Here is a 13,727-nt window from a genome sequence, read left to right as displayed (position 1 = left end):
AAATCCTCAGAACACAACTCTTCATATGGGCTGCTAAAGGAAGAGGGATTTGGAAGGAATTTAAAAAATTATTAATAGTTCAATATTCCCAGATTTCCTCCTTACTATCTTCAAGACTAAATAAAGAAGGATCCTTTGAAGATTGAATCTATAGCCCATTTCATGAGTGAGGAAGGCTTAGTATTTCCTGAGCATTTAATTGATACCTTCAATACATCTTACTGAGAATTGCCAAGATCACCTAAATTGCCCTATTTATTATGCATTTTCCCTTCTTATAGTTTGAATGCAGAAAATGAAAGGAAAGCAAGGAAACTGGCTGTAGCTTCATGCTATTATTTTCTGCTTTGAAACAGTTATTACTGATTGCAAGAGAGGTTTCTGTAAGCAAAATATCACTGTCATAAATTAAGGAAGACATTTAACGGATCACTGGGCATATTATCCAACATGGAATTTCTGCCCCTTCTCAGAGAGCCCGAACCTTTTTTTCCTAAGATGTCTCCAGTGAACCAGGTTCCTCTTCTGCCTTGAGGTGAAGCAGTTTGTCACTGTTCCCATGTTTCATGATTGGTGAGGTCCTGGAAAGCATCTTCCAGGCTCTCATTAGCGCCTGGAAGTACCATAGTACCCATAAACCATTACTGGATAGTAACCCAGCCGTGAATCAGATCCTTCCCTCATAGGACATTTCCAGCTAATTGAGAAGACACCTCTAAGCAATAGCATACTAATTCAGCACATTTCCATAATCCAATATGACCTGGTGTCCTTAGAAGAAAAATAAATCTGAAAATCTGAGTGCAGTGACGAACTTGCGCAGAGGGAAGGTGCTGTGAAGACAGAGGGAGAATGCCATCTGAAGAGGGATCCAGAGCCCAGAGCTATGCTGTCAACAGTCCGTAGACACCAAGGATGGGTGAGAGGGCCCCAAAGCTGGGAAGAAGCAGGTCGGACTCTCCCTTACAGGCTTCACAGGAAAGGGGCACCTGTTGGCACCATGGTTTGGACTTCTAGCCTCCAGAACAGGACCTAATAAATTCCTGTTATGTTAAGCCACTTAGTTATTTGTACTTTGTCACAGCAGCCCTAGAAAGCTAGTACAAAAGGGGGAAATTGCTAGATATGAAATAAAAGGGAAGGACGCTGAGCAGCCAAGTACTTTTCAGGTGATTAAGTTTTAAGTTAGCATTTTTACTATCCATTGGGGTATTATTTCCTCGCCACAGGTGCTTTAGAAAATACATAAAAATATTTAAAATTAAAAATAAATTACTCAGTAGTATGAAATATTTGATATTTTCAGAAATTTCCTTTTAGTTTCTGGTTTATGCCCACAAATATTTTTTAAGTTGAAGACAATTTATATATACATAATTATGCTGCACTTTTCGCCAGTCCAGGCTCGATGCATGATACTGGATGCTTGGGGCTGATGCACTGAGATGACCCAAAGGGATGGTACGAGGGAGGGAGGAGGGAGGAGGTTCAGGATGGGGAACATGTGTATACCTGTGGCGGATTCATGTTGATGTATGGCAAAACCAATACAATAGTGTAAAGTAATTAACCTCCAATTAAAATAAATAAATTTATATTTTAAAAAACCTTATTCTAAGTTTGTCTCCATAAAATGTCTTCATAAACATCAACTTTGCTGGTGCTGCTGCTGCTAAGTCGCTTCAGTCGTGTCCAACTCTGTGCGACCCCATAGACGGCAGCCTAACAGGCTCTTCCATCCCTGGGATTCTCCAGGCAAGAACACTGGAGTGGGTTGCCATTTCCTTCTCCAGTGCATGAAAGTGAAAAGTGAAAGTGAAGTCACTCAGTCGTGTCCGACTCTGTGCGACCCCATGAACTGCAGCCTACCAGGCTCCTCCATCCATGGGATTTTCCAGGCAAGAGTACTGGAGTGGGTTGCCGTTGCCTTCTCCAACATCAACTTTATGGGTGCATAATAGACTATAATGTGGTTGAACTATAATACGCTTAAATGTTTTCCTATAATTAGACATTTATTTTTTCTTCTATTACAAATTCTATGTAAATCAACATCTCATTTAAATATATTTTAAAGAACTACCTTGAATATTTGAATCAATGGAAAAATTTAGAACATTTGTAGTATATGAAATACATATTTGAATCAAGTGGGAAGTTTTGAAATACGTGAAGTGTATCAGCCAATGGTTAAATTCCGATAATCACTAGTATATATAAACCATGTATATATCACTAGTACCTATGCTAGTATATATACTGCTGCTGCTGCTGCTAAGTCGCTTCAGTCGTGTTGGAGTCTGTGCGACCCCATAGACGGCTGCCCACCAGGCTAATAGTATATAAGATGTTTATTTTATCTCACACTTGTCAGCATTAAATATTCTCATTAAATTTATATTTTCTATGAATTTGGCAAATGTAAAACAGTTTCTCAGTTTTAAAATTTATATTGTATTTAATATATCTTATGTTTGTTCATGCTTATTTTTGTCATATAAATTCCCAGTTAATATGTTTATTCTATTTATCTATTAGGACATTAACATGTTTCCTAGAGATTCATGTGAATTCTTTTTATCAAGTTTATTTCAAATGTTTTCTTTGTATTCAATTTTATTCAGATTTGATTTTTTATGTAGAGCAGTTTTACAGTTTTCAAAAAGTCAGATCTAAAGCTGATTTTATTTGTAATTTTTTAAGATGGTTTTAAACTTAGAAAATTATTACAGGATTGCCTTAAAATGGTTGCCTGGTACCCATTCTAGACAATGCTCCCTTATCAAATGCTCAGTATTGTATTTTTCTAAATTTAGATATAACTGACAAATAGCATTATATTAGTTTTGGGTGTTCAAAATAATGATTCAATATTTACATGTGTTGCAAAATGTTTTTCATGATGTCTAGTTAATATCCATCACTATGCATGCTGCTGCTGCTGCTAAGTCGCTTCAGTCGTGTCCGACTCTGTGCGACCCCATAGATGGCAGCCCACCAGGCTCCCCCGACCCTGGGATTCTCCAGGCAAGAACACTGGAGTGGGTTGCCATGTCCTTCTCCAATGCATGAAAGTGAAAAGTGAAAGGGAAGTCGCTCAGTCGTGTCCAACTCTTCGTGACCCCATGGACTGCAGCCTACCAGGCTCCTCCATCCATAGGATTTTCCAGGCAAGGGTACTGGAGTGGGGTGCCATTGCCTTCTCCATCATTATGCATAGTTACAAAATTATTTCTCTTGTGAAGAAACTTTTAAAATTATTCTTCTGGGAACTTTCAAATATACAACATGGTATTATTAACTATACTCCCCATGGTGTGTGTTACATCCCTTTGACTTATTTATTCTATAATTGGGAGTTTGTACATTTTAACTCTCTTTTTCCATTTTGTTCCCTGCCTCTGCTTCTGGTAAGCAACAATATGTGTATCTATTTATCTCTCATTTGCCTAATTTCCTTATCCACTCATCTATGAATGGACACTTAGATTGCTTCCATATTTTGCCAATTGTAAACATTGCTGCAATAAACATACATGTGTACCCAGTTAGTCATGTCTGACTCTTTGTGACCCCCATGGACTTAGGCCAACAGGCTCCTCCATGGGATTATACTGGAAAGAATCCTGCAGTGGGTTGCCATTTTCTCCTCCAGCAGATCTTCCTGATCTAGGCATCAAACCCATGTTTCTTGAGGCTCCTGCATTGCAGGCTGCTTTTTACCACTGAGCCACCTGCAATAAACATGAAGGATCATATATCTTTTCAAGTTAGTATTTTCATTTTCTTTGGATAAATATTCAAAAGAATAATTACTGGCTCAAAAAGTAGTTTTATGTATAATTTTTAAAGTAATTTCCATAAACAGTTCACTGCTGCTGCACCAAATTACATTCCCACCAATAGTGCACAAGGGTTCACTTTTCTCCAGATCTCTGGTAGCTCTTGATTTTTCTGAATTTTGGTAATAGCCATTCTGACTGGTGTGTGGTGACATCTCATTGATTCACATTTCCCTAAAGACTAGTGATGCTGAGCGTCTTTTCATGTATCTGTGCAGTCTTCCATGGAAAGACGTCTATCCAGATCTTTTAATAGGATTATTATTATTGTTGAATTGCATGAGTTATTTATATATCTTTGATATTAATCCTGTCAACTACAAATTAGCACTTTCCATCTACCTTTACAAGGATTAAATTATGTGCTGCAGCTGCTGATTTTCAACAGCCCCTGAGAGGAGTTTATAGCAGAGAGCAGGAATGCGGCACTCTGCTCTGGGGAAAACTGGCAGAACAAGCCTTCAGATTGTCAGATAATTTCAGAAGCTGATATTATGAGCCCAACTGCTCTATCTTCTCATATCTAGAAAAGTGTTAAAATCCTTTATGGTGATGACTGCTCCTTGTGACTAGCAGAAACCTGCAAAATATATGTGCCTGACTGTAGCTACTCCCTTCACCAAAAATCACATATATATCGACTTCCCCTCTGCCTCTTAAGTTTCTCAGAGACACCTGAAATGATGCCTCTTAGGCTATTGTCCTCATTTTGCCCCAAATAAAAATTAACTTGTACTCTCCTGTTGTCCATTTTCTGTTTTATGTTGTACATTTTCTATTTTGACAATTCCTTATCAAACGTATTACTGCAATTTTCCCCCCCATTCCACAGGTTGCTCTTTCATTTCGTTGATGTTTTCCTTTGCCTTGCAAATATCTCTTAGTTTGAGGTAGTCCCACTTTTAACAGCATATTGTAAAAATACCTTTCATAGAACTAGAAATAGGAAAACTATCCTTTCAATGGACTAGAAACGAATTCTTGGAATGCGACAGACAATGAAATGAGATTAATGGAGAAAGTCACAGATTAATGGAGAAGACACCTGAGAGTCCCCTGGACTGCACAGAGATCCAACCCGTCCATTCTGAAGGAGATCAGCCCTGGGATTTCTTTGGAAGGAATGATGCTAAAGCTGAACTCCAGTACTTTGGCCACCTGATGCGAAGAGTTGACTCATCAGAAAAGACTCTGATGCTGGGAGAGATTGGGGGCAGGGGGAGAAGGGGACAACAGAGGATGAGATGGCTGGATGGCATCACGGACTCGATGGACATGAGTCTGAGTGAACTCCAGGAGATGGTGATGGACAGGGAGGCCTGGCGTGCTTCGATTCATGGGGTCACAAAGAGTTTGACATGACTGAGCGACTGAACTGAACTGAACTGAACAAGGAAACTTGGGGATGGAGTGGGAAAAAAGAGTAGAGGTTGGGGGATGTGGAGTGGGAGAAGGTGTGGGCTTAGAAATGATGTATCTGTTAAAGAAGAGGTAGCAAGAATACAAAAAAGAACTGTACAAAAAAGGTCTTAATGACCCAGACAACCACAATAATTCAGTCACTCACCTAGAGTCAGACATCCTGAGGTGTGAACGGGGCCTTAGGAAGTATTACTACCAACAAAGTTAGTGAAGGTGATAGAATCCCAGGTGAGCTATTTCAAATCCTAAAAGATGCTGCTGCTGAAGTGTTGCACTAAAGCCTTTGACTGTGTGGATCACAAAAAACTCTGGAAAATTCGTAAAGGTGGGAATATCAGAGCACCTTATCTGCCTCTTGAGAAATCTGCATGCAGGTCAAGAAGACATGCAACTGGACATGGAACAATGGACTGATTTCCAAATTGGAAAAGGAGTATGTCAAGGCTGTATATTGTCATCCTGCTTATTTAACTTATATGCAGAGTATATGCGAAATATATGCATATGCAGAGTATATGCCCGACTGGATAAACAACAAGCTGAAATCAAGATTTTTGGGAAAATATCAATAACCTCAGATATGCAGTTGACACCACCCTTTCAGCAGAAATCAAAGAGGAACCAAAGAGCTTCTTGATGAAAGTGAAAGAGGAGAAAGCTTTTTCACTCTTGTGAAAAAACTGGCTTAAAGCTCAACATTAAAAAAATCTAAGATTGTAGCATCTGGTCCCATCACTTCATGGAAAATAGATAGATAAACAATGAAAACAGTGAGACTTTAATTTCTTGGGCTCCAAAATCACTGCAGATGGTGACTACAGCCATGGATTTAAAAGATGCCTGCTCCTTGGAAGAAAATTATGACCAACCTAGATAGCATATTAAAAAGCAGAGACATTACTTTGCCAAAAAACGACCCATCTAGTCAAACTATTATTTTTCCAGTAGTCACGTATGCATGTGAGAGTTGGACCATAAAGAAAGCAGAGCACCAAAGAACTGGTGCTTTTGAACTGTGGTGTTGGAGAAGACTCCTGAGAGTTCCTTGGACTGGGCAAGGAGATCCAACCAGTCAGTCCTAAAGACAATCAATCCTGAATGTTCATTGGAAAGACTGATGCTAAAGCTGAAACTCCAATGCTTTGGCCACCTGATGTGAAGAACTGACTCACTGGAAAAGACCCTGATGCTGGGAAAGTTTGAAGGCAGGAGGAGAAGGGGATGACAGAGGATGAGATGGTTGGATGGCATCACCAACTGAATGGGCATGAGTTTGAGCAAACTCCAGGAGCTGGTGATGGACAGGGAGGCTGGAGTGCTGCTGTCCATGGGATCTCCATCAGTTAGACATGACAGACTGAACTGAACTGAAAGTGATGCACTCAATATGGCAGCAAATTTGGAAATCTCAGCAGTGGCCACAGGACTGGAAAAGGTCCATTTTCATTCCATATCCAAAGAAAGGCAATGTCAAAAAATTTTCAAGCTACTCTACAATTGTGCTCATTTCACATGCTAGCAAGGGAATAGTCAAAAATCCTTCAAGCTAGGCTTCAACAGTATATGAACCAAGAACTTCCAGATGTAGAAGATGGGTTTTGAGGAGGGAGAGGAAGCAGAAGCCAACATCCACTGGATCATAGAAAAAGCAAAATAATTCAAGAGAAAAACATCTCCTACTGCTTCACTGACTACGCCAAAGCTTTTTACTGTGTGGATCACTGTGGAAAATTCTTAATGACATGGGAATAACAATCCACCTTACTTCCTTCCTGAGAAACCTGTATGCAGGTCTAGAAGCAACAGTTAGAACCAGACATGGAACAACTGACTGGTTCAAAACAGGGAAAGGAGTACATCAAGGCTGTATATTTTTACCCTACTTATTCAATTTATGTGCAGAATATATCATGTGAAACACAGGCTGGATGAAGCACAACCTGGAATCAAGATTGTGGGAGAAATATCAATAACCTCAAATATGCAGATGATACCACTCTAATGGCAGAAAGTGAAGAGAAACCAAAGAGACTCTTGATGAAGGTGAAGGAGGAGAGTGAAAAGCTGAGTTAAAACTCAACATTCAGTCTTCCCTGGTGGCTCAGTAGGCAAAGAATCCTCCTGCAATGCATGAGACCAAGGTTAAAACCCTGGGTTGAGAAGATTGCTTGGAGAAGGGAATGGCAACCCATCTAGCATTCTTGCATGGAGAATTCCATGGACAGAGGAGCCTGGAGGGCTACAGTTCATGGAGCTGTGAAGAGTCGGACACAACTGAGTGAAAAAAGTGGAGGTGACAGAATTCCAGTTTAGCTATTTCAAATCCTAAAAGATGATGCTGTGAAAGTGCTTCACTCAATATGCCAACAAGTTTGGAAAACTCAGCAGTGGCCGCAGGACTGAAAAAGATAAAGGCAATGCCAAAAAATGTTCAAATTGCTGCACAATTGCACTCATCGCACACACTAACAAAGTAATGCGCAAAATTCTCTAAGCCAGGCTTCAGTAGTACCTGAGCTGTGTACTTCCAGATGTTCAAGCTGCATTTAGAAAAGGCAGAAGAACCAGAGATCAAATTGCATCTGGTCCCATCACTTCATGGTAAATAGGTGGGAAACAGTGGAAACAGTGGCTGACTATTTTTTGGGGCTCCGAAACCATTGTGGATGGTGATTGCAGCCATGAAATTAAAAGATACTTGCTCCTTGGAAGGAAAGTTATGACCAACCTAGACAGCATATTAAAAAGCAGAGACATTACTTTGTCAACAAAGGTCCATCTAGTCAAGGCTATTGTTTTTCTAGTGGTCATGTATGGACGTGAGAGTTGGACTATAAAGAAAGCTTAGTGTTGAAGAATTGATGCTTTTGGACTGTGATGTTGGAGAAGAGTCTTGAGAGTCCCTTGGACTGTAAGGAGATCCAACCAGTCCATCCTAAAGGAGATGAGTCCTGGATGTTCATTGGAAGGAGTGATGTTGAAGCTGAAACTCCAATACTTTGGCCACCTAATGTGAAGAGCTGACTCATTTGAAAAGACCCTGCTGCTGGGAAAGATTAAGGGTAGGAGGATAAGGGGATGACAGAGGATGAGATGGCTGGATGGCATCACTGACTCAGTGGACATGAGTTTGGGTAAATTCTGGGAGTTGGTGATGGGCAGGGAGGCCTGGAGTGCTGCGGTTCATGGAGTCACAAAGTATCGGACACGACTGAGTGACTGAACTGAACTGAATGTGTCAGTTTAAAGTGTACAAAGAGTTGATTTTCTCCATTTATATGTGGCTATATGACTGCCATCAGTGAGCTAACATCACCAAGTCATGTGTCATTTCTATTTTTGTGGTGAGAACATTTACCACCTAGATTTTTTAGCAACTTTGAAGTCTGTAATACATAACTGTGAACTCTAATCATGATGCAGTGCGTTAGATCTTGACATCTTATTCATTTTCCAAGTGCAGGTTTGTAACCTTTGACAAACTCCTCTCTCTTTGCTCCCAGCCCAGAAAGGTGACTACCTTTCTACTCTTTTTTTCTGTTAGTTGGGCTTCGAAAGATTCCACATATAATCGAAATCATACAATATTTGTTTTTTTCGGACTTATTTCATTTAACAGAATGCCCTCACGTTTCCTCTATGTTGTTGTAAATGAGAGGATTTCCTTCTTTCTCATGACTGATATTTGTGTGTGTGTGTGTGTGTGTGTGTGTGTGTGTGTATGTGTGTGTATCTCAGATCATTTTAATCTATTCATCCCTTGACATTTAGGTTGTTTCCATGTCTTCACTACTGTGACTAAAGCTGTGATACACGTGGGCATGTAGATATCTGTCTGAGGTTCTGCTTTTATTCCCTTCACGTAAATAGCCAGGAGTAGGAATGCTGGATCATACGGTATTAATAGAACTATTTTTGATTTTCTGAGGAGCCTTCCTGCTGCTTTCCACAGTTGTTGAACCAATTAAATTTCCACCAATAGTGCTCAAATTTGCCTTTTTTCCACATCCAGTACTTGGCTGTCTCTTGTCTTCCTGATGACAGCCATTCTAACAGGCATGATGTGATGTCTCTTTCTGTTTTTGATTTTCATTTCCCTGATGATCAGTGATTTGATTCTGTCCTTAAATTTCGGCAAACGAGGTATGTTTTCTCCTTCTACAATTTACTGGTAAATGACTCCTTAGTAATTTTGGACAGAAGTGACTTCTTAATTTCTTCCCTGCCAGAGGTACATCCCTCCTGGAGGAAACTTGTCCAGCAGCAGGGGAGCACAGGGTGTCTGTGGGGCGATGGGGTGCGGCAGAGAGTGGTTATGACACCAGCCAGGGTTCTTGGCCTTCCTCAATCAATATGAATTGACTAGAGGCCAGCAAGAAATTCGGGCAAGGCTGTATTGGGGCCCCTGCTGCAGCAGAGGAGAGTAGGAACAAACAGCATGCTCCCTTGCCTTCTCACGCCCTGAGCTGGTTCCTTCTGTGGGGTGCGTCCAGGGGTCGGGCGGGAGGGGTGGCTTCCAGTGACTTGCCCGCCCTGCAGGTGGTGGTGTTTTGCTCCTCGCACCCTCTTTTCACTCCCGGCCCTTCAGAAGCGGCAGTGTGTGTCTTTCGTCCTCTTGTATCTTCTGTCCAGAATACGCCCCAATTGTGCATGCTTGCAGTTCATTTTAGTCCCTTATAGTTTCTTTGTGCTTCGTTGTAAGGAGATGTTTGTCTAGGTGCAAGCATTGCAGCACTGCAGCAAAGGGTCCCAGGTCTCAGCCTCTCTTAGTTATAGTCAAGGTTTCTGGAAACATCACACTGAAGCCTGAAAGTATTTACAGTTTGCCTCTCACTGGTTGCGTGTACAGTATGGGTAGCTTATCTTGTGACTAGTGTCTAGTAGAAGCTCAAGAGATGTTTGCTGTACACACATGATGCTTAGTAGCCAGAGCTAAACTGGCTGTGCACGATTTTGGCTCTGCCAATCATCGCTTACTTGATTAGCTGCCTGGATGAATCACATCACAGCTCTGAACTCCATTTCCTAACTGTAAAACTGAGGACAATACTTTAGAGTTTAAATAAAATAGTATTAAAATATAAGCTCCATAAAGCCTGGAGTTTCTATTTTCTCTAATGAGTTAACTGTTAGACCCTAACTTGTGTTTAATGCATATCTGACTTTCAATATATATTTGTTGAAACAGTAAATATTTGCAAATCATCTTAAGGCCTTCCAAAGAGCTTAATATTTTAGAATAATTTCATAAGGTAGATGTTAATACTGATACAATTTTGTGATGAAGATAAGTTAAATAAACTACTAGAAAGTGGAATACAGAAATTCAAAACCAAGCATCTAGCGTTTGTTGTTCATGCTACTAATCTCTCTACCATAGTACATTCGTAAAGTTTGTAAAGTTCTGAAACATAGGAAGTACTTAACAAATGGTCCCAGTTATAAGAGAGTCATTGAAACTGGAATTTCTGATTCAATTAGGCCATTATGCCCAACTGAATCCTACCTCTGAGAGCAGCAGGATAAAGGACTCTCAATCCAAGCTGGGACAAGAAGCTAAGAAGAAAAAAGAGAGAAAGAAACTGGTACATCAATATAGAATATGGTTTTTTTAATTTAATGTCTCTACTCTATAGTCCTCTTTCATTAATTCCTCCACCCTTAATCCCCTCACCTCTGATCTCTTAATATAAAGATAAATGTTCACCTTCAATGTAATGTGTAATTGGATTGCATTGCCATCTTTTATATTTTCAAAACAAGAATATTCACAGATATATGCCACTATGTATATTTTAGCTTCAGGTAAATAAATTAAAACTTTCTTTTTCAAACTAAAGTTTCAAAGTTTTCTATGTCAATTTTACTTTTGACTGAAAATATATGCATATGTATTTTTTGACACTATTTACCAACTGGTTGTATTCAAATTCTCAATTTCGATTAACCCAATTTATATATCTTCAATTATAAGTTGGTTTATGCATTCATCTTTGCTTAAAGAAGGTGGGAGATTCAGAGAAATCCCTTCAAACAGATCTCACAGCAAGAATGCATTGTCATGCAGTTAGTACTTATTCAAATATCTAATGTGATGATAGCATAGTATAAGAACATTTTAGGCTGCTCACTTGTGAAAGTAAAATACACAGTCAGGTGCATGATAAACACTTTGATTTATTTTTCTCACATTTAAATTTTTTCTCCAAAAGCTTATATTTGGGATTTCCCTGGTGGTCCAGTGGTTGGGAATCTCCGTGCCAATGCAAGGGACATAGGTTCCATCCCTGGTCCAGGAAGTTCCCACACGCTGCAGAGCAGCTAAGCCTGTGTACCACAATGACTGAGCCGGTGCAGCCTAGAGCCCTTTCTCCACAATGAGAAGCCTCCGCACTGAGAAGCCCAAGCACCACAACTAGAGAGTGGCCCCCACTCACCGTGGCTAAAGAAAGCCTGGGCGCAGGAATGAAGACCCAGAGCAGTCAAACAAATAAATAAACAAAAGCCAATATTCGGCCCCAAAGTAAATAGTCTAAGAAACACATAAAATGTATCTATGTGTTCAGTTGAGTTCAGTTACTCAGTCGTGTCCGACTCTTTGCGACCCCATGAATCACAGCACGCCAGGCCTCCCTGTCCATCACTATCTCCCGGAGTTCACTCAGACTCACGTCCATTGAGTCCGTGATGCCATCCAGCCATCTCATCCTCTGTCGTCCCCTTCTCCTCCTGCCCCCAATCCCTCCCAGCATCAGAGTCTTTTCCAACGAGTCAGCTCTTCGCCTGAGGTGGCCAAAGTACTGGACTTTCAGCTTTAGCATCATTCCTTCCAAAGAAATCCCAGGGCGACCAGACATAAAAACGCAGAGCTGAGTCATTAATAATAAAAAATTTTGTTTTCTCTCTCCATCCGTCTCCTTCCATATGGATCAGATTTTATGTATGTGTGAAAAGGCTCAGAACTGCTCTTTGCTAGTTAAATTCAACACAAAGGAAAGTTTGAAGAAAGAAGGAAAAATGTTTCATAGGGGAAAAGCTATTAATGTTGAAATTTGTGGCTAACTAGAAAAAAAAAGACAGGGGCAATAAAAACAGATAATTCTTAGCTATAAAGGCTACATCTCCAGTTATAAGCAGAGCAGAATACAATGGGTATTTATTACTGAGACATAGCTGGTGGTGTTATGCTGATAATTGTCATAATAAAAGTAATAGCTCAGGGATAAGTTGGAACAGAAAGCATAAAGGCAAGTACTGAGTATGAAATTGGGGTATGGCACTGAATACTATAATCACAGCACCTGAACTGGTCAACATGACAGTAAGTAAATAAAAGCTGTGGGGCAAAAAGATACATAAACTTTGTTATTAATGGACCAGAGAGCCATATGCAAAAATTAAGCACAAGACATTAAACCCTGAGGTCAGCATAGGATGATGCAACATTTCACAGAGCCTTTGCAGTGGGGACTGTGTGTTTTAAGTAATAGCAGAGATCATTTTGTGGTGGAAACAAATCTGAGACTGGAAATAGCGCAGAAGAAATCTGGGAGCCCAAGCCAAGTGAGCAAGAATCTAGAAAAACCAGGAAATTTACACACAGGTAATAGAAATAAACAAGTACTAAAATGAGATTTTGTCTCTACTCATCTGTGAAGAAAAGCTCCCCTGTCCTTGACTGTGGAAGCATTAGTTACTCACCAAGACTTCACTGTGATCCACAAGTGGTTATTCAGTGGGCCTAAATATTAACTGTTACTCAGAAATTCTATTAACTTATATACAGGGTGCTTTCTTTTCACACAGTACTTTCTTGTTTCTAATGTCCACGTTTAAAAAAAAAATAGTCATTGTGGGATTTCCCTTCCCTGGTGGTCCAGTGGTTAAGACTTCATGCTTCCGCTGCAAGGGACATAAGTTCGATCCCTAACTGCGGAATGAAGATCCCGCATGCTATGTGGTATGAGTAAATATAATAAAAATTATTAAAAATCATCATGGTATTGTCATTGAGACATGTCTATAATAAATGGGGTAACTGACCATGTAATCAGAATCTTGGGGTCTAGTGTAGTGTTTGTTTCAGATGGGTTTTCTAGGTCATCATGTGGCCAGATCTGTATCGTAGGTACTCAGGAAGGGTTCCTGGAAATGAGTTGTGTTTGATGATCGCCATGTGGCTGGCTCTAATATGTGACTCTGAAAAAAAAAGATTTCTTTCTGCTTGATCAGCCCATTCTAACATTTAATATAACCCTTTGTCTGCACCATTTCATGATTTTGCACTTTCTTCCTAAGAAAACACAAATTATTCTAGGTATACTTTACATTGAATGTCAAAGATTAAAGGAAAGGCATGTGGGTTAAAAAGATAAAGAGAAAGAGTTACGTATATGTATATGTATATTTTATTTATTATTTAGAGCATGGCATTCTCACTATCCATTAAAATTTTTTTTAATT

Source organism: Ovis aries, chromosome 20, assembly GCF_016772045.2.
Source record: "Ovis aries strain OAR_USU_Benz2616 breed Rambouillet chromosome 20, ARS-UI_Ramb_v3.0, whole genome shotgun sequence".
In the NCBI taxonomy this organism is placed as follows: domain Eukaryota; kingdom Metazoa; phylum Chordata; class Mammalia; order Artiodactyla; family Bovidae; genus Ovis; species Ovis aries.
The sequence above is the reverse complement of the archived record's forward strand: the minus strand, read 5'-3'. Positions refer to the sequence as shown.